The sequence below is a fragment of the Canis lupus genome, chromosome 33 (assembly GCF_011100685.1).
Source record: "Canis lupus familiaris isolate Mischka breed German Shepherd chromosome 33, alternate assembly UU_Cfam_GSD_1.0, whole genome shotgun sequence".
Lineage (NCBI taxonomy): Eukaryota > Metazoa > Chordata > Mammalia > Carnivora > Canidae > Canis > Canis lupus.
Genome location: NC_049254.1, coordinates 21,924,145 through 21,949,156, shown reverse-complemented (window position 1 = coordinate 21,949,156; position 25,012 = coordinate 21,924,145). Strand labels below are relative to the sequence as shown.

The 25,012-nt window shown below is 37.8% G+C and overlaps 1 long non-coding RNA gene across 2 annotated transcripts in view; it reads left to right on the top strand.

Moving 5' to 3' along the window:
- LOC111093712 overlaps positions 1-25,012 on the top strand; it is a 532,261-nt gene that overhangs the window by 337,267 nt on the left and 169,982 nt on the right. Inside the window, exons 1-2 of one of the 2 annotated variants that reach the window (XR_005383083.1) lie at positions 3,694-3,710; positions 6,274-6,361. The exons of the other annotated variant lie outside the window; for it this stretch is intronic. This is a non-coding gene — a long non-coding RNA (uncharacterized LOC111093712). Of the gene's footprint in view, positions 1-3,693; positions 3,711-6,273; positions 6,362-25,012 lie in introns of those variants that run through there. 2 annotated transcript variants of the gene reach the window in all.

Here is a 25,012-nt window from a genome sequence, read left to right as displayed (position 1 = left end):
CACGTAAGTAGAATTATCTGAAGATTATCGCTGCCGTGGGGACAGTAAGGCCCTGCATGATAATGGCCAGAATTCCAGATATAAGCATCATATCATGTTTTTGTTTAGGGGTTTGTTTTATTTTATAAGTCCGGCGTTCTCTTTAACTGTGGCAAATCTCAAAAGTGGAGTTGTTTTGGTTTTTTTTAGGTAGAAATTTTGATAGTATAAATCCTCTCTTTTCTTCATCAGACTGATTATGCTGTATATCTTCAGCTGAATATCCTGCAACGTTTTCACAACTCTCTCTGTTCATTGCTTAATTTTATTGCATTTTGTTATGAAATTTTAATTCTCTGCTGGCAAAAATTGCCTTGAATTCATGGGGAAAAGAAAAATTTTAATTTTTCTATTTTTTATTACTTGAAGATTTATTTTATCTTTAGGATACAGGCAATGATACTTATACTTTTGGCAAAACAATCCTTATAGTTCAGACCAGATAATAGATAGTGACTAAATGGCCAAATCAGTCCTGATGTCGATTGGCTTATTGTTGGTCACTTTCAGAGACAAGTCAGAGATTGATTGAACTATAAAAAACAACAATAATAACAACTTCATATCTAGGGTAATTTCTCCTTACTTATACATCTAATGCAGAATTATACAATGGGATGTAAAGAGTTCAGATGATGCTGTAATAGGAAGGCACATGGATCCAAATTTCATCTTTGTTTTATTTTAAGCAATAGAATATTTTTTGTTTTAAAGATTTTGTTTATTTGACACACACAGAGAGAGAGAGAGAGAGAGAGAGAGAGAGAGAACACAAGTAGGGGGATCTGCAGAGAGGAAGGAGAAGCAGACTCACCACTGCTGAACAGGGAACAGGGAGCCCAACATGGAGCTTGATCCCAAAACCCCGGGACCATGACCCAAGCTGAAGTCAGACACTTAACAGAGCCACCAAGGCACCCCCAAGCAACAGGATATTTAGACTGTAGATAGCTGCTGAAGAGCATGATTTAAAAAAGGGAGTAGAAGTAGCAGGAGAAATGGTAAAAAGTGGAAAAGTTTCCGTGAGGAAGAGAAGCCTAGACAATGCCTAGTCTGCTTTAACAAAGAACAGCTATGAAGAGTATGCAGATCAATTGTACTATATGTCTGATGAGAACAGTCTGTTAGGCCTATAGCCTCACTGATATAAAAGTGATTATAATAGCAGGCTACCAAGAGATATTTGAATCATAATCTTAAAACTTCTTAAAATAAGATGGAAACTGTGGTCAGCTTAGGCCTCCATATTTTTAATCACAAAAACAAAATTTTCTTTTTTTTTATTATGAAATGTAATTGACATACAGTGTTACATTAGTTACAAATGTACAATATAATAATTAGACAAATATACACTATGCTATGCTCACCACAAAGGCAGCTCTCATCTGTCTCCATACAAGACTATGATAATACCATTGACTATATTCCCTATGCTGTGCCTTTTATCCCCATGACTTACTCATTCCATAACTGGAAGCCCGTATCTTCCACTCCCCTTCACCCATTTTGCCCATCTTCCTACCCATTTCCCTCTTGGCAACTATCAGTTTATTCTCTATATTTATAATGTATTTACATTGTATTTATTCTCTGTACTTAGTCTTATTTCTACTTTTTGTTTATTCATTTGTTTGGACTTTGAATTCCATATATCAGTAAAATCATATGGCATTTGTCTTTTTTGTCTGACTTATTTCACTTAGGGTAATACCTGTTAGGTCCATCCATGTTGTTGCAAAAGCCAAGATCTCATTTTTTATGGCTCAGTAATATTCCATTGTATGTATGGAATGTATGTATACACACCCCTTCTGTATCCAGTCATCTATTGATGGATACTAGGATCGCTTTCATATCTTGTCTTTGTGAATAATGCTGCATAAGACATATGAGTGCCAATATTTTTCAAATTAGTGTTTTTATTTTCCTTGGGTAATTCTCAGTAGTGGAATTGATCATATGGTCTTTCTATTTTTATTTTTTTTTCTATTTTTAATTTTTTGATGGGTCTTTCTATTTTTAATATTTTTTTCTATTTTTAATTTTTTGACGAACCTCCATACTGTTTTCCATAGTGGCTGCACTTGCTTTTATTCCCACCCACAGTACATTAGGGTTCCTTATCTTCCACATCTGGCTAACACTTGTTATTTCTTATCTTTTTTTTATTCTAGCCATTCTGATAGGTGTATGGTGATAGCTCTTTGTGTCTTTGATTTGCATTTCCCTGAGATTAGTGATTTGAACATCTTTCCATATGTCTGTTGGCCATCCTTTAGGAAACTGTCTCTTCAGATTCTCTGCCCGTTTTTAATTGGATTATCTGCTTTTTGGCACTGAGTTATATCAATTCTTTATATTTTTTGAGTATTAACACCTAATTGGATATATAATTTGCAAATATCTTCTCCCATTCCTTAGGTTTCTGTTTTGTTGTTGGTTTCCTTTGTTGTGTAAAACTTTTTGGTATAGTCTCAATAGTTTATTTTTGCTTTTCTTTCTTCACAAAGAAGATGTATCTAGGAAAATGCTGCTAAGGTTGATGTCAGAGAAATTACTGCCTATGTTTCCTTCCAGGAATTCTATGGTTTCAGGTCTTACATTTAGATCTTTAATCCATTTTGAGTTTATTTTTGTGTATGGTGTAAGAACGTGGTCCAGTTTCATTTCTTTGCATTTAGCTATCCGGTTTTCCAGCACCGTTTACTGAAGAGATTGTCTTTTCCCCATTGTATATTCTTGCCTCTGTGGCCATTGATTAATTCGCTGTAAAGTTGTGGGATTATTTCTGGGCTCTCTAATCTGTTCCATTGTCTAATGTGTCTATTTTTATTCTGGTACCACATTGTTTTGATTCCTACAGCTTTGTAGTATTAAACAGTGCTCTTTTAAACATTGAGATTTCTGGGTGTGTGGTTACCTTTTTTTCTCTGTAGCAAATATCCTAGAAGAAGTCAGAAAGTGCTGCCACTCCTGCATTTATGTCCCCAACCCTCCGAAATGCTAGCAATTTACCTTGAGCTGAAAAAATCGTGGCAACCAGTTTGAACATTACTAGTATATTCCCACCTATTACTTTCAGCTGTTATTAATCAATATATACCTGAGTACCTTGATGTCTCTCCCAGTTGTATATTTCTGCAATGCTGTAATAAAGAAGCATCTATTGTTTCTCCATTTGAGATAGAAGACCAACATGCTTTTTAAAGAAATTATTTCCATTTGTGGTAGATAATCATACAAACATGAGAGACAATAGGGATATATGAAGATAAATGGAATATAAGGAAAAAAATGAATTACAAGGTAAATATTTGAAACAGAACTCTGAAAAGAAAGAGTAGTTTAGAATTGCTTACAAAAGAAAAAAAATAGCTTTTTAGAAGATACATTCTGAATAACCTGCCACAAAATTGTCTTGTGTGTTCTACATAGACAGTATTAGAAAAATGGGCAGAGGTATGCTATAAATGTGTGAAGAAGTAATCGTGGTATGGGTAGATTAAGTTATGGTACAAAAATAACAGTTCTTCCTTCAAGATCCCTAAACCCCAAGTTCCTGAATCAGTTCAGAAATAGATTGATCTCTGGGAGGAGAGTAGATGATGTAACAATCTGGATTGAAGAATTCTGTTCCATATTGCTCCAAGGTGTGGTTCCAGAAGAAGGTAATTAACCTTGAGAGTGTACCCTGATCCCAGGGCTATAGTATACCCTAGTAATAGCTTGATGTGTATCATGGGAGTCAGCAGCCATAAGGAAGTAGAAAGAGTTTGTGATTTTTTTCAAGAAAGCATAAGTTCCTTTTGTGACATATTGAACTTTAATGTGACAGTGATAAATGTTTATAAATGACCAATTAGGAGACAATAAATTGTGCGTGTGTGTGTGTGTGTGTGTGTGTGTGTAAATTTAGATGGAGGGAAAGAGGAAAGAAAATTTAGAATGAGAGTAATAGAGAAAAAGAGGGGAAAAACATATTGAAACTGGTCATTTGAATAGTTTTATGATTAACTTTTATATGAGATTTATTCCTTTGTCCTTTATGTAATGGTAAATGTAAGAGGAAAAGTAACTATTCAAAAAATGATGATTAAATCATAGCTGTTTGATTTGACACGTTAAATGAGAGAATTAAAAATGAGTCTACTTTTCCAGGAATAAAACCTTGAATACTTGAATTTATATTGGGCTTCATACATTTAATGCCCTTTTCATTTATCTCCAGAGCAACCCCACAAGATAAGATCCTTAGCACAGGACCTGACACCCTGTCTAAGCATCAATACTTCAGACGACAGCAATGATGGTGATGGGGAAGCCAGACTGGGAAGGGTCTCACCAATTAAAAAGCTTAAAAAAAAAAAGTGGTACTTTATAGACCCATGGGAGTCACGGATGCCTTTAAAATTAATATCATCAACCAGAAACCTAAATGTAGATTGTGGAGAAAAGCCAAGGGTAGGATTACTCAGGGATAGAGGAATGAGACCCTCTTACCTCGAGAAGCTGAGAATGGAAACTATTCTCTCCTAGCAGGAATACAGGTTTCATGGTTAGAACCTGCAGAGTGAAAAGGAGAGATTGATTAAATGTGTTGCTTCCCACCCCAGCCATCCACAATTTATCATTTTTAGCTACTGTGATTATTTTGCATTCAGCACAAAGATGGCAATCTGGCAGGTTTGTGAGCCTTGAGACTCCAACAGATTGAGGCTGAATTCTTGCTTGTTTGTCAAGGCAACAGAGCACGCTCCCGTCAGTCAATATGACTTTTCTTGCCTTGTCGAAACCATTTCTACTCTATGCCAGTGTCAGTTGCATTTCGCAGATATGGTTCCAAAATACCATTACAAAAGTTACTATTTAATTTGAAGTTGTTTTGGCAGGTGAGCTCTACTATTGTAAATTGTGATTCTAAATCAATAATTTGCAGAGGAACAAGGCCTTGTTGAAATGTGAATGCTATTTAACTTCTATAAAATGCAAAGAGCTCTTCAGTCGGTGCTTTAATAAGTCTAATGACATTATTTCTTGACTACCTAGACAATGAAACCATAACTGGTGCTTGGGGGAAAATACAGAAGAACCATTGTTGGTTCATCCCTCAAAGAAATTTCTCCATTTCGGAAAGCAGAATGTATCCAAATAATTAAGGACATTTTCAACGTTAACTGATTTTTGTAAGACAAGACAAGACAGTGAATACAAAATACCAGAATGTGGTTCACCCTTAAATAAAGATAGAGCTTGGTGAGTTAAGGCCAAGGACATTGTATAATGAGATGACAAGAGTTTCGGTATTAAGTTTCCATGTTATATGACACAACTTATGGGTTTCCCAAATACTAAGATTGAATGAGTGTGAATAAATACATCTTCCTCTTACAATTAAATAAAATGATACATATTCCAAGTAGTTACTTTCCTTAAGCACTTTGGATCAGTAAGCATGTGTCTGCCAGGATGCTTGGCTGAATGCACCGGTTGGCATAGTAAAAAAAGCAGAGATAGAAAGTTCCCAGCAAAGTAAAGATTTGCTTACTTTATGGTACAACAGTGAAGATGTGATAGTTTTCCACTGTGTTTCACATCCTTGTGGAACACTGACCACCAACGCTCTGAATGTAGGCAGAGTAGATAACAGAGACCATGTATAAATTGCTCCCATCAGCCTCAATTGTCCTATGATAGAGATTAGAGTTAGGATTCTAGAAGGCAGCCTATATCTGGCATGAGTATCTCAGAAATGAAGCTTTAGCGTTAGATAGGCATGAAGACAAGAGATACAGAAGAAAGAAAGAGGAAATGGCTGTGTTGTGGCCCCTCTCAGAGTATTGACTAATAATCTTGACACCTTCGCATGAATCCTTCCAGTGTGGTAGATGTTCTTCAGGCCTGTTCACCATTCTTATTTGTTTTCCAAGAGCACCTTTCTCACCCTTGTCCACTTAGATCTTTTTTTCCTCTATGTGTCCTGCTTTTCAGTACAACTCTTCGGTCTTTCTTTTTATTTGATCATTCTCTGTGATGGAAAGACAGTGAGTTTTTTCAAGCTTTTGAGTCTTTTCTGAAGTCAGGATCTAAAATGGATAGTTACTGGGAGCAGGTTATCTCAAATATCAACTGGAACCAACAGATGAGGACTGTTGGCTGAGAGGGGGTGAATATCTGGGATTGCTCCCAACCCCAGAAAAATGGGTCTAACTTGGCCCTCTTTGAAATCACCAGGGCTTCGGAGGATGTTTGACTGTAATATGATTAGAAAAGTTAACCTGGTTTAAGAATTCTTCATTGAAGTTGGGACCATGAGAGGATGGTATGTATTTTAGTGCTGTCAAAATTCTAGTGGTTGTCTTCAGTATTTTCTTTTTGATACCATGTGATAGGTGATGTGTTGTCTTACATTAATATACATATTTCCATTTAGAAAATACCATCAGATACATAATCTGTTTATTTTAATTCCTATCACACCCCTACACGATACATAAGGTAAGCATTATTATCCTTATATTTTAGTACAGGGTACTAGCTTGAGAGAAATTGTCTAGGTGAGTTATATTCAGAATCATATTCAACTGTTATTTGCTGAGCATATAATAAGTATTAGGAAGTTTTGCTACGTGCCAGTACCTGTATTAGCTTCCTGTCATTGTTCATAACAATCCAGTGGAAGTGATGGCATCACTTGCATTGAGCTGGTAAGTTTGAGAGCATGTAAGCCACTCTTGAGAATCATACCACTTTTAAGGAATAGAGCTGAGATTTAAATTCAGGTATAGTGAATCCAAGTCCACTAAATTTTATACTTAGGTTAAATGTAGCACTCTAAGCTGTCATTGTGGTATAATATTTGGGTCACACTACCACTCTTTCAAATTATGTCCTATTCATACTGATTTCCTTTTAGATCCATGTCCTAAAATTATTTTCTCATCATGCCAGCCAGGCAGCAGGAAGCACAGACATGGGCATGATAATTGTGTTAAGAACAAAAGCTGGCACTTACTGGACATCTACCAGGTGCACTATGCTAAATTCTTTATATGCTTCAATAGTCTGCCTGCATTTTTGATGTTTGATTGCCAACAGCTTTCAAGCCCTACCACTCCCCTGTACCCTCTGTCTCACATCTTGACAAGCTGTTATGAAAGCCTTGGGTGCTCCCTCCTTTGACACCAGCAGGATATTCAAACCATGCAAGGCTTAGCCTGTGCAAGAGAAGGGAACCCTCACTTCAGCCCCACTCCCTAACGTTCAGAAAACCCTCTGTTCTCTGAAACCATTTTGAACCTGCTTAGGAGCCTGTTCTGTTCTCTCCAGAATGCCACATTAAGTGAAAAGTAAACCCTTTCATACTTCCTTGCTGTACGTGTGGCATCATCTGTCTTACCATCTAACCCAAATTTAGAGCGGGAAGTCCATCCTATTTGTTGGAGCTCCCAACACATACATTACTACTAATCCTGCAACCATATACTTTATTATTATCTACATTTTACAGATGATGAACTTGGAACACATATGGAGAACTCTGTGTGTTTTTGTGTGTACATATGTGTGCACGTGCGCGTGTGTGTGCGTGTGTGTCTATAGGGTGATAGAAGTTGGCTAGGTGGCTAGCAGAAGAAATTGGAAAGGAATTTGTTTTTATAAGTTTAATAAAATCATTAGCCTTCCCTGAGAAATGTTGACTTGAAAGATTGAATTACCAGATGACTGATAATTCAGTTAGATAATGTTTTGTAAAGTTTTATGAGATCCTTGGTAGGTGTTTCAGAGACAGGTATAATGAAAATGGATACTCTACAAGTTCCTGCCTGTTCATAATCAAATTGCATCCTTCAGATATATAAAAGCTCACCCTCAGAAATAGTTTCTAGGTATATTCCCTGAAGAAATAGACTGGAAAATAAAATACTGGCCAAATGTTCTCCCTTTGTTGATTTGTAGAAAGCTTAATTAAAATGTGAGAGCTTCTGGAATCCCTCATTAGAGTTTCAGTGAAACTAGAATGGGCTTTTCAGAGCCTTCCTTCTGCTCGTCCTTTCTGGCCTTCCCCTACATCCAGACTTTATCAGAGCACTGGACTGAGCTCTTGCTCTCACTGATAACTCTGGTCCCATTGGTTATCTGGAAGAAGCATGCATAAATAGTGAGAACTCCAGGTCTAAGAAGGAGACATGAGTTCCACTTTTCGTCAAGATGAGGACATCCTCTGAGTTTTTTGGCCCTACCCAGTCAGAGGGATCTGCCATGGACAGCATGGGGGATGTCATTCATAACAGATTTATCAGAACTCAAGCCAGAGTTCATGATATGCTACTTACTCTTCAAATTTTTCCACAAAAAAAAAAAAAAAAAAAAAAAAAGATTCCACAAGTATTTCATTAAAAGATCATGAAAACTTTTTTTGAGTGTAACTTATTCTACTTTATACTATATCAATTGGTACTCTTAAAACACAGCTTCATTTTCTAGATACCAATACTGTTTCAAAGTATTAAATTCCTTTAGTGGTGCACATTTCTTTGTAATTGTTTTCTTACACAAACATCGTTTGCTACAGTCATAGGTATTTTTTTTCTTGACCTTAACGATAAACAACTTATGTCCTCTAGTTTTTGCATTTGTCTGCACACTTTTATGCTACAAACTCATTTCCAGCCTTTTCTTTTCACATACTCCTAACATGTCAAGTACAAGGGAATCTCTCTTGGGCATTGGCCCTTTGTGATGAAAGAGAAGCTCTTTGTAGGGGGTTGCTATGATGTTAGGGGAGCTCAGAAAACATATCAGAGTGGTGTACAGTGGATGTTTGACTATTGCTGATAACAGACGATGGAAGGCAAATAGGGCCAGAAGAGCTTCCAAGAAATTTGAAAATAATAGTTTCTGCTTCCAATGAAGTGAAAATGGAGATACCTATTAAAAGCTACATTGTGACATTAAATAATGCAAAGAAAACCATTGCACTGTACTTGTGGTTGCCTACCTGTAGTGTCTGCTGTGTTATTCAAGATTTCCATGCACTTCCAGCAGGAGAACAAGCATCGTGACCTGCCTGTACATGCAGTAAACTAAAGAGGACATTATGTAGGAAAGGGAATGCAAGAGGAGGTGAAATAAAGAGCATGGTCTTCTGACAATCTAGAAAGCATTTACTGAGAACTTCTTGGAGATCCCTGGAGATTTTAGAGAATCATAACTGATGCTCTTCTACTGATTTGAGAAAGTCTCCTTAAAAAGACCATGGAACATGGACTTGAGAACTTGAGAGCATTTTATGCTCTTTATATTAAAGCATTTTATGTTGTATTTTTTCTTTTGATCAAATACAGGTCAAATGATTTTCGTTATTCTGCTCTCCAGCTAATTTTGTGTTTGTGTGGATACGTGTTCATTTTCAGAGTTGAAATCAGGGTATTCGGGTTCATATTTGGTCTCTTTATTTAGTCTTTGAATAGTTAAGCAAGTTATTTAAAACTCCTCTGAATCACAATTTTCTCATCTTTAAAATGTATATATTATACCCTATCTTATAAAAGTACTATAAAAATTGAGTGAGATAATACTTGGAGATTATGACCTCTACACAAATTATAATTGTTATTTTTTTCCCACCACCCCCCTCCCGCCCCTGCTGTGCCCTGTGAGTGTAGACTATTAGAAATGGAACCAGCTTTCTATAACTTGGGTGTTCATTTTATTGCATGCGGCTTATTTGATTTGATGGTGAAGGTATTGGAAATGATGGTGTTTTAAAGCATGCTTCTTATGAAATTCAACTAAGCAACTAATTTCTCCTTTTCTCACTTTGCTCATATGTTGTGGACTAGAATGGATCACAGAGACAAATGTCATGGACTAGGAAAAACAAAACAACCAAAAAAATAAATCCTAGGCTGCATGCTTTAACGTAAAACCAGAAGGCACCTTCTTTATAAAGTTGTGCCAGGATTAATTAAAACGAAACGTAATGAGCTGGAAAAGACTAGGTACCCTGTGGACATAAACACTGAACATCCCACCCCAAGCTATTAGTATTTAGAATTCCTCATGATTTCAAAATTATTATCGAAAATTTGTGGAATTCCAAATGTGCCGTAGAGGTATGTAGCTTTGCGAAATGAGGGCAGAGGGAATGGATTGGGTAAAAGAGCTTTCATAACACAATAAAAACTGAAACACCTTACAAATCAATTTTTTTTAGACATTTGGAATCGAAGTGTTATAGATCCAAATCAGCTTTGCTTGGAAGGAACGAAACATCCAAAGCAGAATAATAAATTAATTGATCAATTAATTAAACTCAAGGGAGTTGGTATAAATTCATGGAGTATGCTATACTATATGCTATACTACTATAGAGAGGGACAAAAAGCACACTTAGAAGTATTAGGTAAATATGTCTTTTTCCAGGTGAAGTTTGAAATATACGACTTCTAGGCCTCATTCCTTTATCTAATTTTGTCTGAGGCTTTTGGGACACAGGGTATAATTATCACCCTGTGGATGAAGCAACAATGTCTAGAGGTATAAAGTGGCTTTGCCACGGAGGCATACCAAGTTCTAGAACTAAGTTTCTGGAATTCAAGTTTTCCTACTCTGAGTAAAGTAATTCCTCTCCACATTGGCAGATTTTTAAGTAACAGAGACATAGCTGCTTTTATTGACTAATTTCAGTAATAGCCTTTTCAGAAAAATAGGGACATATCCTCTTGGGAGATTCAGGTTAATTTACCCCAGGGGATAATGAGACATTTGTCGGCTGATTTGCATCTGTGACCTGACCAGGAATAAATGCAGCTCTCTCAATGTGAAGGACTTGCCCTCTGCCTGGTGATTTGGCATCCATGAAATCCACCATGGAGTGTCAAGCCCTACTTTCAAAATGCCTGTGATTCAAGTCCCAGTGGATGACCTGCTAGGACTCCCAGCACTCCATGGGTAAACCAGAGGCACTTTCATGGGTTTATAATCTTTACATAATCTCATTCAGAAAAAAAAAAAAAAAATCAAGACATAATTTTAGTACTATTATTTCCATTGCTAAACAAATTATACATGCAATAGTTTTTTTGAATGAAAGCATTTTTAACCAGCCTCTGTAGATTTAACATTTTTTACTGCACCTCAGTGGATCCCAGACAGTATGTATATGTAGGCATTTATGTTAGATTTTTTTCTCTATTAAAATATATTAGATTTATTTTTCTAATACCCTATTTTGAGAAACCAAGTGGACCATTTGAAAAGTGCACTGGTTTCTTTATTTAAATATTAAAAAAATGAGTTATTACTAAAAATCCTATTATAAAGAAAAGTGAAAATCAACAAGAAAAATGACATATGCAATGTTATGAAAAACAGAAAGAATGTGTAATCTTTAACTAATTGATTGATCAAGCAAAAAGATAGAGCTCCATCCCATATTTGAATCCAGTAGTAGACTTCTGGATCAATTTTAGAAGTTCCAAGTTTTTATCTTCTCCTTTGCTCTTTTTCTTTTTCTTTTTTTCTTTCTTTTTTTTTTTCCAGTTTGTACTGACCTAGAGAAAGCCAGGGATGATGAATAAGACCAACTGCCCAGTTTGGGGTAAAAATATACCCTTCATACTTTTTCAAGAGGTTGTTACACAGGGTAAAGGAACCTACAGACAACAACCACTAATAGTGTAGGCTTTATAGTACCCTGAATCTCTATCTTCTCTAATGAAGATAAATTTAGGGAGGGATTATTATTATTATTATTTTTTTTTTTGTAATTCTAACATCCTGAGCCAATTCTGTGTGTTGGACACATTACACAACTAGAAGCCAATAGAAATAGACCTCAAGGCAGATGGGGTAAGTGGCATGATAGTATAGTAGAAAGACCAGCTTTGGAGCTTGAATGAGCTGTCAAACGGTGACTGTCCAGCTCTCTTGCTAAATGATCTTGTGCACATGTTACTTAACCTCTGAGAGGCTTAGTCTCCTTCTTTATAAACAGGGCCAATAATGTTATTTTTCTGAGTAATTACTATGGCTAAGTGATACTTGACTTATTCGTTCAGTACCCATTCACTATTACTATTCATGAGTCTGAGACTTGGTCTTCCTTTTAAAACTGTAGCATTGCAAATCAACTCCAACAGTGACCACAGGAGAGGAAAACACCCATCTATCACTCTTTTGGAATGTGAAAGGACGACTGACAGCTTCCACGAAGTTAGAATTTTTAGAGTATATTGTTCAAATCAAAGTGATGAAAACACTGGCATAGTTATTTTCTTTTTTCACATGAAAACAACACCACTCAGGTTTAATTTTTTCAAGCTGCCATTCTAAAATGGCAGGATTATTAATTCATATGCCCGGATAAGGCATGATCAAGAATTAGTTCACTCTTGATGTAGGTACTTGTGGCACATCGAGGCAAGTGCCACGATATCAAGTTTCAAACATCAAACCCTTATATTTTGAGTTCCCTCTCCAAACTGTCCTAAGAAACATAATCCCAAACCAAAAGGTCCTTTTCCCACTTGAAAATGGCCTGGACAAACCTTCTCTAATAGAAGTCAGACCCAAGGCTCCTGAGAAGGAACATACCAACTTTCTATCCTCCCTGGCTCCTTCCTGTTTCCCTCACTCCCACCTTCCTCACTCCCTCCTCCCTCACTCCCACCTTCCTCTCTCCATCACACAGGTACCTCACCGAAGCATCCTGCCACTTGGAATTCAGAGCAAAAGTGGTGGCTGTGCAAAGAGGGCAATAAACATAAATGATACCTGTGGGTAATAGGTTTGAAATTACTGTGTTCCTTGGTAACTGGATATAATTACAAGTACCCTAGATTCCACGGGGCTACGGTGCAATTAGCACTCTCATTTCCAGAATAAAAGGGAAGGATTACAACGGTGTTGCCACAATTCAGTAATGTGAGAAAAGGGAACTTACCAGAAAGATGTCAGTAGTTCTGCATATATTTCTCCGTGTTCATTTCACATTGGGAGCCTGCGTATTTGTAAGTCTAAAAAGCACACAAATCTATGTGATTAAGCCCATATAAGTTATAATACATCACCATTATAGTAAGGCTACTGCAGGGGTCCTTAGTAAGTTAAAAAAAAAAAAAAGGAAAGGGTGGGAAAGTAATGAGTGATGTGACTACACTGTAGGCAGTGGGCAGGTTACCATATATTTTGGAGGTAATTAAAGACGATTGAGTGATACTTCCCAGGCTAATGAGTGATTCCGCCACTGCCTCGCAGCGGGGAGGCCCCTGTGTGTTACTGCACATTTCCACAGTATTTACTGGGGTAATGAGTGTTATTGCTGTGGTGTAACAGCAGGGTGTACTGCTCACTGTGTTTCCCCGAGAGCTCTGCCATCATTACAAGGCAAAGTGTGATTGCTGTTTTGCTAGACACCACTCGTGATCTATTCCTATATTGTTCCATAGTAATTACCAAATGGGACACACCCTATTTACCAGGGTGTGTCCTTTAGACAATCAAGAAAGAGTTTGTTTGTCTGTCTGCTGCTGTGGCTTAACCACAGCGTTCCTGATTTGGTTATGGTATATATAATTGTGGGATTGTTACTGACTTGCAATCACTGGCTCATATACCACGTTTGCTCTTGCTTCTCCTGGGCCTTGGAAGGGAGGTTTCCACTGCCGTCTGGCGTTGTTCAAGCTACACCGTGCGAGCAGGAGGGAGGGTCTGGCAGAGAGGAGAGAGGAGGCCTTCACACTTTAACAGTTATATTTTGAATATTCTGCGTCTACATTCCCTTCTACGATTCTAAGAATAGTACCAGTATATCAATCAAGAGGACATATAGTCAGCAGAACAAAGACTCAAATCAGTCAATATTTTGATTTCACTTTACAGGATGTAGGTACGGAGAACTGTCTTCGCTTAGCATATTTTGACTTACTGGCCAATCATTGGCTAAAATATTCCATAGGTTCTTATGTTTTCACTTTGGAGTCTGTCACTGTCTCCCCTCCCTTAATTTTCATTTGGAAAAACGTCACCATGTGTGCGACTAGGAAAAGTGCTTTGGTAGCAGGATCAGAGTCCTCAATTCTCCTCTGACTCTACCCTTAATGGAGACCTCACCTGGCCATCAAGAGTGATGGTAAAGGGAATGAGCCGTGGTGTTGGACTGCCTGAGGTCAAGTCTCAACTTTACCATGGGTAAATGTCCTAATGTCCCTGAGCCTCTTTCCTCGCTTGTGAAAGGGGGAAAAATAGTACCTGCTCCTACATTTATTACAAATTTTAATGAAAGAATTAGGTCAGATGTTTCTTAAAATGCCTGTACCGAGTACATTGTTATTAAATGTTAGCTATGATTACTTAACTTGTCGAGTTGTAATAGGAAAGACTTATTATTTGCTCCCTAAGTTGCTTTCTATCTCCTGAAACTTGGATTCCCTGATGTTTTATATTTGTGGCTATGTCAAAAGAAAGCAGAGAACAGACGTACATGCACAATTAGGCCTACTTCATGACCTGAAATATCTTGTTGAGTCAGTTTCCAGTTTACACATGGGTTCGTCAATAAATCTGAATTCTAGCTACAGCAGAAATAAGAGGAAGGAGCCTCAAACTGATCAAATAGGAAGACAAATCCATCTACCATTAACGCTGGTATTTACAGCGCTCCATGAGGAATTAGAAATATCAGCCATAGAGACACCTGAGTGGCTCAGTGGTTGAGCATCTGCCTTTGGCTCAGGGTGTGATCCCGGGGTCCTGGGATCGAGTCCCTTATTGGGCTCCCTGCATGGATCCTGCTTCTCCCTCAGCCTATGTCTCTGCCCCCCCCCCTTTCTCTTTCTCATGAATAGATAAATAAAAATCTTAAAAAAAATAAAAGAGAGAAGTATCAGCCAAATGAGGAAAGCTGTTGTGAGATAAAATCAGTGAGGTATACAGACTACTCTTCCTCGAAGTCTGTGTGAGGAGTGTCGAGATTTTAGGTCTTCTCTAATGAAAGACCTAAAAGACATCGCCCACCTATCCATTTTCACCCACGTGCTATTTAGTTTCCGTGTATGTTTCTTCAACCTGAAATTGCTTTATACCATCAGAGTTCCTGGGGCTAAAGGAATCTCTCCTGTCACAACATAACCCAGAGAGACCTGGACGTGAATCTCTCAATAGATAGACTAGAACTGTAGTCAGTTCCTGGGAATACAGTGCTGTAGTTAGTGTTGTGGGAAGTGAGAATAGGAGAGTGAACCTTCTGGGTTAGTGCTTCCATGCAATGCTAGACATTTGATGGAAACTTCACCCTTATATTAAACTAGAACACTTAAAGAATGCCTCGATTTTCCTGCAACTGGTGCTCAAGCTCCCTAAACATGGAAGCCCATGCTGACAGCAAATAGCATGGGAACTGAATGCCAAGGGATCCACCAAAGACATAAACTGGATAGATCAGAAAGTAGGACTCAGAGTATCCTCAAACCACAGCCACATATCTGTGGGTTTCTGCAACCCTACTGTAGGGTATCACAGTGTTACATATATAAGAGCGCATGTAGTAATTATTGAGTAAATCCGATGTGTTCATCATTCTAGCTAGTGGGTTCTTTCCTAGAGTGTGAGTTAACCCTTTTATTGTCTTCGTTAGGTCCTGGGTAGAAAAGTCAATGGAACAGATCAAGATGATAATTGCACACAAGATTTCTTACATGCCAAGATGCCAGGCTTGGTGGGTGGTACCCCTGTAGAACTGTTCCTCCACACATCTTGTTTCTGGTCCAGGTCGGCTCCGCGGCACATGTGGCCCTGCAAATCTATTCCCTGCTAATGCTGTGTCCTCCATCATTTCGCCACGGCATGTCTGTCCATCTTTGTGAGCACAATTTTTTATTAATCAGCGGAACGTTTGGGCCTTTGAAATTGAAATGGATTTCAGTCTTCTTTATATATTAATTATTGATAAATGGAGCCTGGGAGACAAGGAAGAAGGCAGGCATGATTATAGACAGATAGTTTTTAATTTTATGTCTCTTGCAGTGACAGAGAAATTTAGTTTAATAGGAGTAATTTTTCAAAGGAGATGCAATCATGAGGGAGGGGGTGTAGAAAATGAGCTAAGCATACTAAAAAAGAAAGAACTTGTAGGAGACATAGCATGTTTCCATACCTAAAAATTTCCTAGAAGGCCTTATATCAAGAAGTAGAGATAGAAATCCTTCCAAAATTGTTTTTGTACTTTGCAGGTAGGAACTGCAACCCCGAAACCAGATACTATTACTTTCAAAAGGCCTACATTCCCAACTTAGACAATTTTGTGTCTTTTACATTATCTCAAACTCTCCTAAATTATAGAAAGTCTCAAACAGCCTTAATTATGTACTGTCCCAAACATCATGTAGAAAGGCCATGAGGTGTAGTAGGAATGGTGTTAGGCACACAGACTACTGAGTTCTAGCCCAGCTCCATCATTTTTTTAGCTTGCCATGAGGTCTTCACGTAGAGTCTTCTAGAGTCTTAGTTTCTCCATATGGAAAATGGTGATACTCTTCTTTCCACTAGGTCCATAGGTAGTATCTGAGGATAAATGAAGAAATTACCATGAATAAGTTTCTGAGGCCTTTCTTCTATCAAAAAATCTGAGATTTTCTGATAAAAGAAAAATAATTCTTTTTATGGGTCCATCAGTTACTAATTATTCCATGCAAGCATAGCTATTTTTTATTCTCCACGTCTATGACTAATCCAATTCGACACCACAAAAATATTTGAGCCCTATGATGCTTTTCCAGCATCTGTCCTGGGATCTGGAGATTAAAAAAGAAAAAAAAAAAAAAAAGAAAAAGAAACCTAGGCTGCACCCCTAAGGATACCTCATTCCTCAGATCTCATTTCTTGTTGAAATATCTGCATTTTTTATGGGCTCCTATAAACTCGATAGGATCTCTCTGCCTTGCTGCCAGTTTAGCACAGTGAGCCATCCACTGTGATACTTAGAAGAGTCAATGAGGAAGGGGAAAGCGTTGCATTAGGACGGCTAACACAGGAAGAAGGAAGGAGAAAGAGCAACGATTTGTTTTCGTAGAGATGTGGGAGAAGAGCACTGGGCAGAGGCTCTGCTTTCACTCTATACACTTCAGACTTGACTGTCCGATGGATAGGGGAGAAAAAAAAAATCCCTGGACACCACCCTGCCTATTGTAGTGATTATTGCTTAACTGGCATTCCATATTAGTCTTCTAAAACCTTTTCATTTTATTCTTACCCCGCTCAGAGCCATCGATGGCTCTCACTGGCATGGCACTAAATCCATCTTTCTCCATTTCTTTCCTCCTTACAATCTCTTTCCCTCTTCAGTTCATTTTATGTTTGGATGTGGCTCCTATCAACTCATAATATTGCGGTCTTCTGTAGAATGAAGCCTGTTTTACACAGTTATCCCCCTGTGACCTTAGGTAGAGGAAGGAATGCCTCCATGTTTCTGGATGCTTATAACCCTGTAATTTAGCACTTGCTTTTGCAGTTTTATGTCCTATTCTAATTGTTTTCACAATGGATTATAATTGTTTTTAAATAATAATGTTGTCTTGAACTTTTTAGGACCCATCAGCATTAGATTTTGAAGAGGTCTTTGTTAATTGCTTGATACCAAGACGGAAGTTGTGTTGGCAAAAAAAAAAAAAAGCTGTTTTTTTTTTTTTGTTTTGTTTTGTTTTGTTTTTTTTTCTAGTGAACTTTTCAGAAAGAATTGTCACAGGACATCCTTTCCCGGTCTGTCTACCCCTTCCTTTCCTCTAGTAGCTCAACCTGCGTGTGTACACACAAGAACACACAAACCTCTCAGGAATAATTACTGTCAAAGCTGCATTCTGCAGGAGGTGTTACAGCCCATTTGTCTGCTCTGGGCTCCAGAATCTCTACTGTGATTGATAGAGCTCCACCCAGCACACATATCTGTCTGTAACACCTCAAAGCCCATTTTAAGGGCTTTAGGACCCTACATATATAGGAGGTGAGAAAGACTGAACTTCTGTATGTGATGAGAAGTGCATACCATTTATCACAAATCACTTAAACATGCTACTAATTACAGACATTGCTTAACATGCATAAAAACGGGCAAAAGATTAATTGTCCTTGTGTCCATTCTCTATTCTTCTTTCTGTTATTTAGTTTCTGCACATTTTCTTTGGTGTAGTCCACTTCTTCTTTTCCCTTGCCATATGTGCTGGGATTGGTCAGGTCTTTGTATCGAGGTCTTATTACTATTTTCAGAAAATTCTAATTCTTTATCACAGTTTTACCAACGAGGCTTTGCTTCCCTCCAATGAGCTTTGTATAATGCTGGCTGCCAGCCTTACTTATTAGGCCAGAAATGACTGTGCTGTGCCCCCGCTCACCCTTTTTCTAATCTGAGGATTCTGGGTTCTGGCCAACAGCATCTAGGCTCTGCTTCTCTCTCTCTCTCTCTCTTTTTCTTTTTTTCTTTTTTCTTTTTTCTTTTTTTTTTTTTTCCTTAAATTAGGTTGGGGTTAGTTGAAATGTGAGCTGAAGACACATCTTACCACTACATAAATAGATACACACTTGCCCCATCAATGTGTTCAACAACCTCTGTGCCTCAACTGTGTGGTGGTAAGGGGGGGTGGGTATGAATGGGAGGATACTGTGTAATTATCGCTTGTGGTATTGGATGCACATGTATTGAAAATAAGTTCTCTGTGAATTACCAAGTTAAGTTGGTTTCCAAGGACTCTCAGACTTCGAATATAGACAAAGCACTTCTCATTACCCTGAATACCGCTCCTGAGGCTGAATAAAGAAACACAGACCTAAAAGACACTCAAATTTACAACGAGGAATGTAGGACATTTGGCTCATTGGTAGTCACAGGTTTAGTTTTAAAATGCAGATGAAAGATACCCCAGGTCCAAATGACACTTTGTAAGCTAAACCACAGTATAAATTGTGAGCTGTGTCATTTGCAAGCACATTAACCTATATATAATGCAACATTTGTATGGAGCCCAGTGAAAGATTGGATCTGACTCAGTAATTTCAAACACAATTGGCCTCTTTCATTCTTTAATTATCCTCACCAATTTCAAGAATTAACCTTAACTTTAAATTATGTAGGCTTCCTCCTTTGGATTTGTGTTACAATTGTAGGCTTATCTAAATGTTAGATGGTAGGAGTTTTTTGTTTTGCTTTGTTTTGTTTTTCTCTTTTTGCTGAATAGAGACATTTGTTCCCAGTTATTATCATCATAATGACCCTGCCAAAAAATAATAATATTAGAGGCCGAGAGGGTCTCCAGCCAGGCTATTGTGGGACCCCTGATGCCAGAGCTAGATTGCCTGGCTGAAAATCATATCTCAACATAATTGGCTGCAGTGACAAAAAGAGAGAGTGAGAAATAAAGAAAGAGAAAGTCAGCAGGTCTGATAGGAAGGTTGCAGGCATTTATATCTAAATGGTCTCCCAATGTAACATTTTGCTCCTAATGACACAGGATTAGGAAGGGAATATAATGAGGTTTTATCAAATGTTCAAATAAATAGCCTGACCCCCCCCTTCTCAGTACCCCTCTTTCTCCCTTATATATGATTTAAGTGTAATAGAGTCTAAGGATTAAGAAAGGCAAATTTAGCAGAAGGCTGAACGTCTTTTTTTTTTTTTTTTTTTTTTTTTTAGCCTTTTTCTCCCACCTTCTCCACTCATATCATAATTAACCCTTTGTCTGCCTTGTGATGCTGGTTCCATTACTCTTCTTTTTCCCATTGCTTACTGTTCTGATGTCAGAGCTTGAGTGAGTATCTTACAAAGAATGAGAGATTTCTAGAAATTGTACGAATTTATCTGGGAATGTCAGTCTCCTTTTGAGGCAAGATAGCAATATTTGAGCGTAACAAAAAAGGACACATGAACATTTGCAAAAGGAGGTTCAAGGGCTAGTATTGAAAAGCAATGTTTTTCCCCTGCCCTTCTCTCCACCAGCCAGACTCTGCTCCTCCCCTTCCTCTCGTGTTGCTTCCAGCCAAATACTCCCTTTGCTCTTCTTCAACTTACCTTGTCTCTACTGCATCTGCATTTTCCTTTCTCCTCACCTCTCTGTCCATCTAGGTCTACACGGTTTTCCCACTCACAGAGCAACATGACCCGGGCTCACAAGCCCTTCAGGGGGCAAAACAGCAATTTCCAGGCATTTGTTTTAGCATTTGAAGTGAATTAACACTCAATGCCTAAACATATGATTCAGATTCCTTGGCAGTGCTAGGTCAAAGAGATAGTCTCTTCCTTCATTTTATATATACACTTTGCACACACACACATACCCATTCCGTATGGCATATTCTGCTTGGTACCATGGGAATTCGTAAGATGAATTAGATGTGTTGCCTTTCCTCACAATTATGATTTAGTAGTTTCTTGCACCATCTGCATAAAAGTGATTGTTAGAGCCGTGAAGTGGATGATGTCCTAGTGGGAAAATAATATGGAAAAAGCAGAAGGCAGAGGTTGAAGCCACAGGGGTCAGTCCATGTTTAAAATGCAAAATAAGGGGGTAAAGCCAGTGAGAGAGACAGATAAAACCTGGCTGAAAGGACAGAAAGGAGATCACAATAATGTAGTGCCAGAAAGATCTGAGAAGAACTTTGCAAGAAGGAGGTAGACATAACAACATGTCAGAGAGTCCAAAGAAAATCACAGCCAAGCAAAGGCTGTTGCATTTGACGATTAGGATGACCTTCGAGGAAAGTGGTTTTTATAGATCGTGGGAATGCAGCTGAGTTGCATGGGGTTGAGGGCGTTTGGTGGGGAAATAGACCTGGCAAGTTGGTTGTTTTGAGAAGTTGGATGCTAGGGGAGAAAAAGAGGAGGAATTAATGAGAGAGTAAAGTAGAATGCATGCTTTGCTGTGTAGTGTGGTGTGGGTGGGCAGTGTGGTTGCAGTGTAAATATGGCCTGAAGGCACCAGTGTACTGTTCCTTTGTGTGAGTAAACAAGGGGGGGATGGAGCAGGGAGGGAAAGTAAGAAAGAGAGAGAATACAAAGGACCATGAAGTGATTGATGGAGCCAGATCCTGGCAGAAATTCAGGCATATATACCGAAGTGGGAGATTTTTATATATTTTGACTATTAGATTTGGAATGAAATGATTTTTTTTTTTTTTTTTTTTTCATTGAGAAAGAAAAACTCAGGAAAGGACAGTGACATTTGGAGGGATGGCAAGGCAGCCAGGCAGTGCCTCGCTGTCCGGAACTCCTGGGCTGACAGGTTTGAATCACGTTCTGAGTGTCCACGGATGAGGAGTGCACACTGCATTTAAGAAGCCTGCAGTATGCATTGCAACAGGCAGGTGGCACGGAAGGGTCCTAGGTTAAGGGATGGCTGTAAGGATCTGCTCAAGTCCTAGAGTAAGAATTTTCAAAGGGTTCAGCACAGTGTCATACCTCTTTGCCTCAAAATACTAGGTGACCAGAAGTTGTGTGTATGCAGCCAGGGGATGAGCAAACCCAGAGTTCTTGAGTAGTATTTAATAAATAGGTATTCTCAGTACCTGTAATATATTCCAGACACTGCAGTGAGCTCTGTGATTTTCTTATGTGTTTCCACAGTAGGTAACATTAATCCTGTTGGATCAATAGGAAATTTGACCTAGAGAGGTATGGTAACTTGCCTCAGATTATGCATCTGGTAGAGAACAGAGGCCAAATAGCATAAAATCTTAGACTTTGGAATCTAATTACCTAGGTTTGAATCCCAGTTCTGTTATGTAAATTCCTTAATCTCTCAGAATACCAGTTTCTGTATCTGTAGTATGGAACGAATAATATTACTTCATTTGCTCCAATGAGATTAAATGCATCAATATATGTCAATCACTTAACAGCAGCACTTGGCTTATTTTAATATTAGCTATTAATAATTTAATATTAGGTATTACTATTGTCATAATTCTGATTTTCTAAAGTCAAAATTCAATTTTGTTGTTTTTTGCTTTATTGTAATTTCCCAAGCTGTGTCTACAAACCATAAATTAACTAAGATGTTATCAGGTAAAAGAGAACACCATAGCTACAAAAACTTGCAAAATAGATGTTAGATCAAATTTATCAACCTTCTTTACTACAAATGACTTAGAAACTCTAATAGGTTAATACATACTCGGGACTTCTAACCTGGAATATAACAAAACCACTAGTTACATAAAATCTATAGAGAACTTATTTTTCCTTTCAAAACACTTACCAACATTTTGAGAATTATTTTTCTATAGAACATGCTGCAAAAAAAAAATTATTCTGCACTTTGGCCACTAAACAGAAACGTTTTGAAAAGACCGATCTCTTCTTGGCCTAAATTGGGTTTACAGGAAAAGCAAAATCAGAGAAGGACTGATGATCTTTTGAGTATTGTCACAATTTGGTAGATTTAGGTACAAAATGGGGGCAAGAAGTAGATTTGAGAGATGGTAAATAAAGAGTAGGAGAGGGATGTGAGAAGGTCGGTAAAGAGATAAAGGACAATGTCAAGACCTTAGAGGCAGACCCATTCTTTATAATGACAAGACCCCTGTGTGAATTTTTGTATGTCTCTCAATTTTAAAGGAGGTAAAAGTTGGAATTGAAAAGGCCGAGAAAGTATGAAATCAAAGCTCTAGATGGTTCATCATATGGATATTGATACATTATGTACAACTACTGTTTAATATTTTTATAAGAGAAAGCATGAGAGATATATATGGGAGAAAGGTGGAGAAGAGGGGGTTGGCTGTACAAATATAAAAAATAGTATTTGAATGTGATTGATTACTATAATGGAGATATAATAAAACATCTTCCTCTTATATTCAACTTTTTCTTTTCATTAATCAGTTGCTTTGTTTTTGATTCTAGAGTCTTTTTTTTTTTTTAATTGAAGAGCTGTGTTTAAAGCATCTTGTGTCAAGAACCAAAATAAATTATTTTGTTATTTGTATGACACTGTATGATACAAAACAAAGATATTGGTAGTTTTGTGGAGAGTTTGGAATGTAGATATTAAAAATAAACTATTCTTCATTATCTGAGATTATTTTAATAAATAGAGTAAGGGATGAAACTGAAAAGAGTTACCTTATTTTTAGGTAAATCTATTATTAATACAGGGAGGGTTTGAGAGCCAGAGACAACAGGACAACTTTATTACATTTTAATCATTGAAACTGCACTCACTCTAGAAACCTCAAGCAATGTTTCAGATGTTTGCATTGTTTTGGTGCATATTGACCAGTTTTGCTATTAACACATTTAGTAGGAAAGCAGATAATCTAGCATGAATGTAATCTTCAAAAGCTATAGAATTTAGAAATGACAGATATTTACTGAGGTATACCAAAGGTGAAAGTTCCACTAGCCACAATTACCCTTACTTTCCTTTCTTCCAATACTTTACTCATCTTATATCAACTTTGGGCCAAATCCTGGACTGGACACTGAAGATTGCAGGATGCATACGATAGAGCTCCTCCTCTTAAGGAACTCAAAATCTGATGGGGATTTAAGTCTGATTTAATTATCTCTATATTTATTGAATGCTCTCTATGTAGCAGGCATGTTCTAGGAATCTGAAATACTAGTCACTAGTACTGATTATAAAATATTGTAAAGGTTAAACTTGAGGTGTTAAAGACTAAGGGACGATAGAGAACAAATGGCTAAATTAACCTTGGAAAATCAAAAAGTTTTAGAGTTGCAAAAAGGATTTAAATAAGAATACAGAGAGATCAAAAAGCACGATATATTTAGGGAACTTCATGTAGTTATGTGAACCTGAACAAAGGCAGATATGATAGGAAGTGATAAGAGATGGTTGAACGGGTGGCTAACATCTATTGGGAACTGGCCAAAGCATGATATCTTTAGAGAAGAAGGATAAGTAAGAAATGAATTGAAAATGAGTCAAAGGGATGTGGAAAGGCTAAAGAGAAAGGGAAGCACACTGAGAACCACTTGAAGAGAAGAGGCGCTACAGAAATAGGATGGTTCTCTAAGTGTGTAAATTAACCTGTGTGAAATGGGAGGTCTAGAGCAGAAACAGGAGAGATGGATGCATTTAAGGGTCATAGACAAGGGCAGAGACAGGCCTTGAAATCCAGAGTAGAGGTTTTGCATCGTGAAGTGGGTGGCAAGGAACCATTAGTGTCACAAGAAGACGTACAATGGCCCTGAAGTGGCGTACTCAATGAGCTACTAAGATTCTTTCTGTCCCATGAATACTTCATGGCAGCCCAAGTGTCAGGCGGACACCTAACTGGTGCCTAAGGAATTTGAATGATCAGATATAACTCAAACTATCTCTGGGATGAACCCAGATAAACCCCAGGGTCTTTAAGGATGCTATTCTTTAAATAACATTAAAATCGGTTTGTGTCAACTAGGGAATTAATGAGCAGTTAAGGTATCCACTCTGAAACAATTGGTCATTTATAATGATTAGTATGTTATGCACTGTGATGCACCAAAATATTGGATTTTCAGCACTAAAATATTCAGGACAGCAGTAGCCAATGAAATAAATCTTCCACCAAAAAAAAAAGAAAAAAAAATTACCTGGAATTATCCATTTCTCTAATGTTCTTAGCAAATGTTTTAACCCCGGCTTGAACATAAGCTTTTCCCCTACTGGCTTAAGATGAATAATTATTTATTTACCCCGATTGCATGGAAATAAACTCCTGATATTTTGTGCTTTTTTTGGGGGGGTTTTGTTTTGTTTTGAGGATTTATTTAAAGAAGGAGAACACATGCATGGGGGAAGGGGCAGAGGGAGAGGGAAAGAGAGAATCTCAAGCAGACTTCCTGCTAAGCATGGAACCCAATGCAGGGTTTGATCCCAGGACCCTGAAATCATAACTTGAGCCAAAAATCAAGAGTCAGACATTCAACCACCTGAGCCATGCAGGTGTCCCTCTGTGCTTTTTTAAATAATAGAAAAGA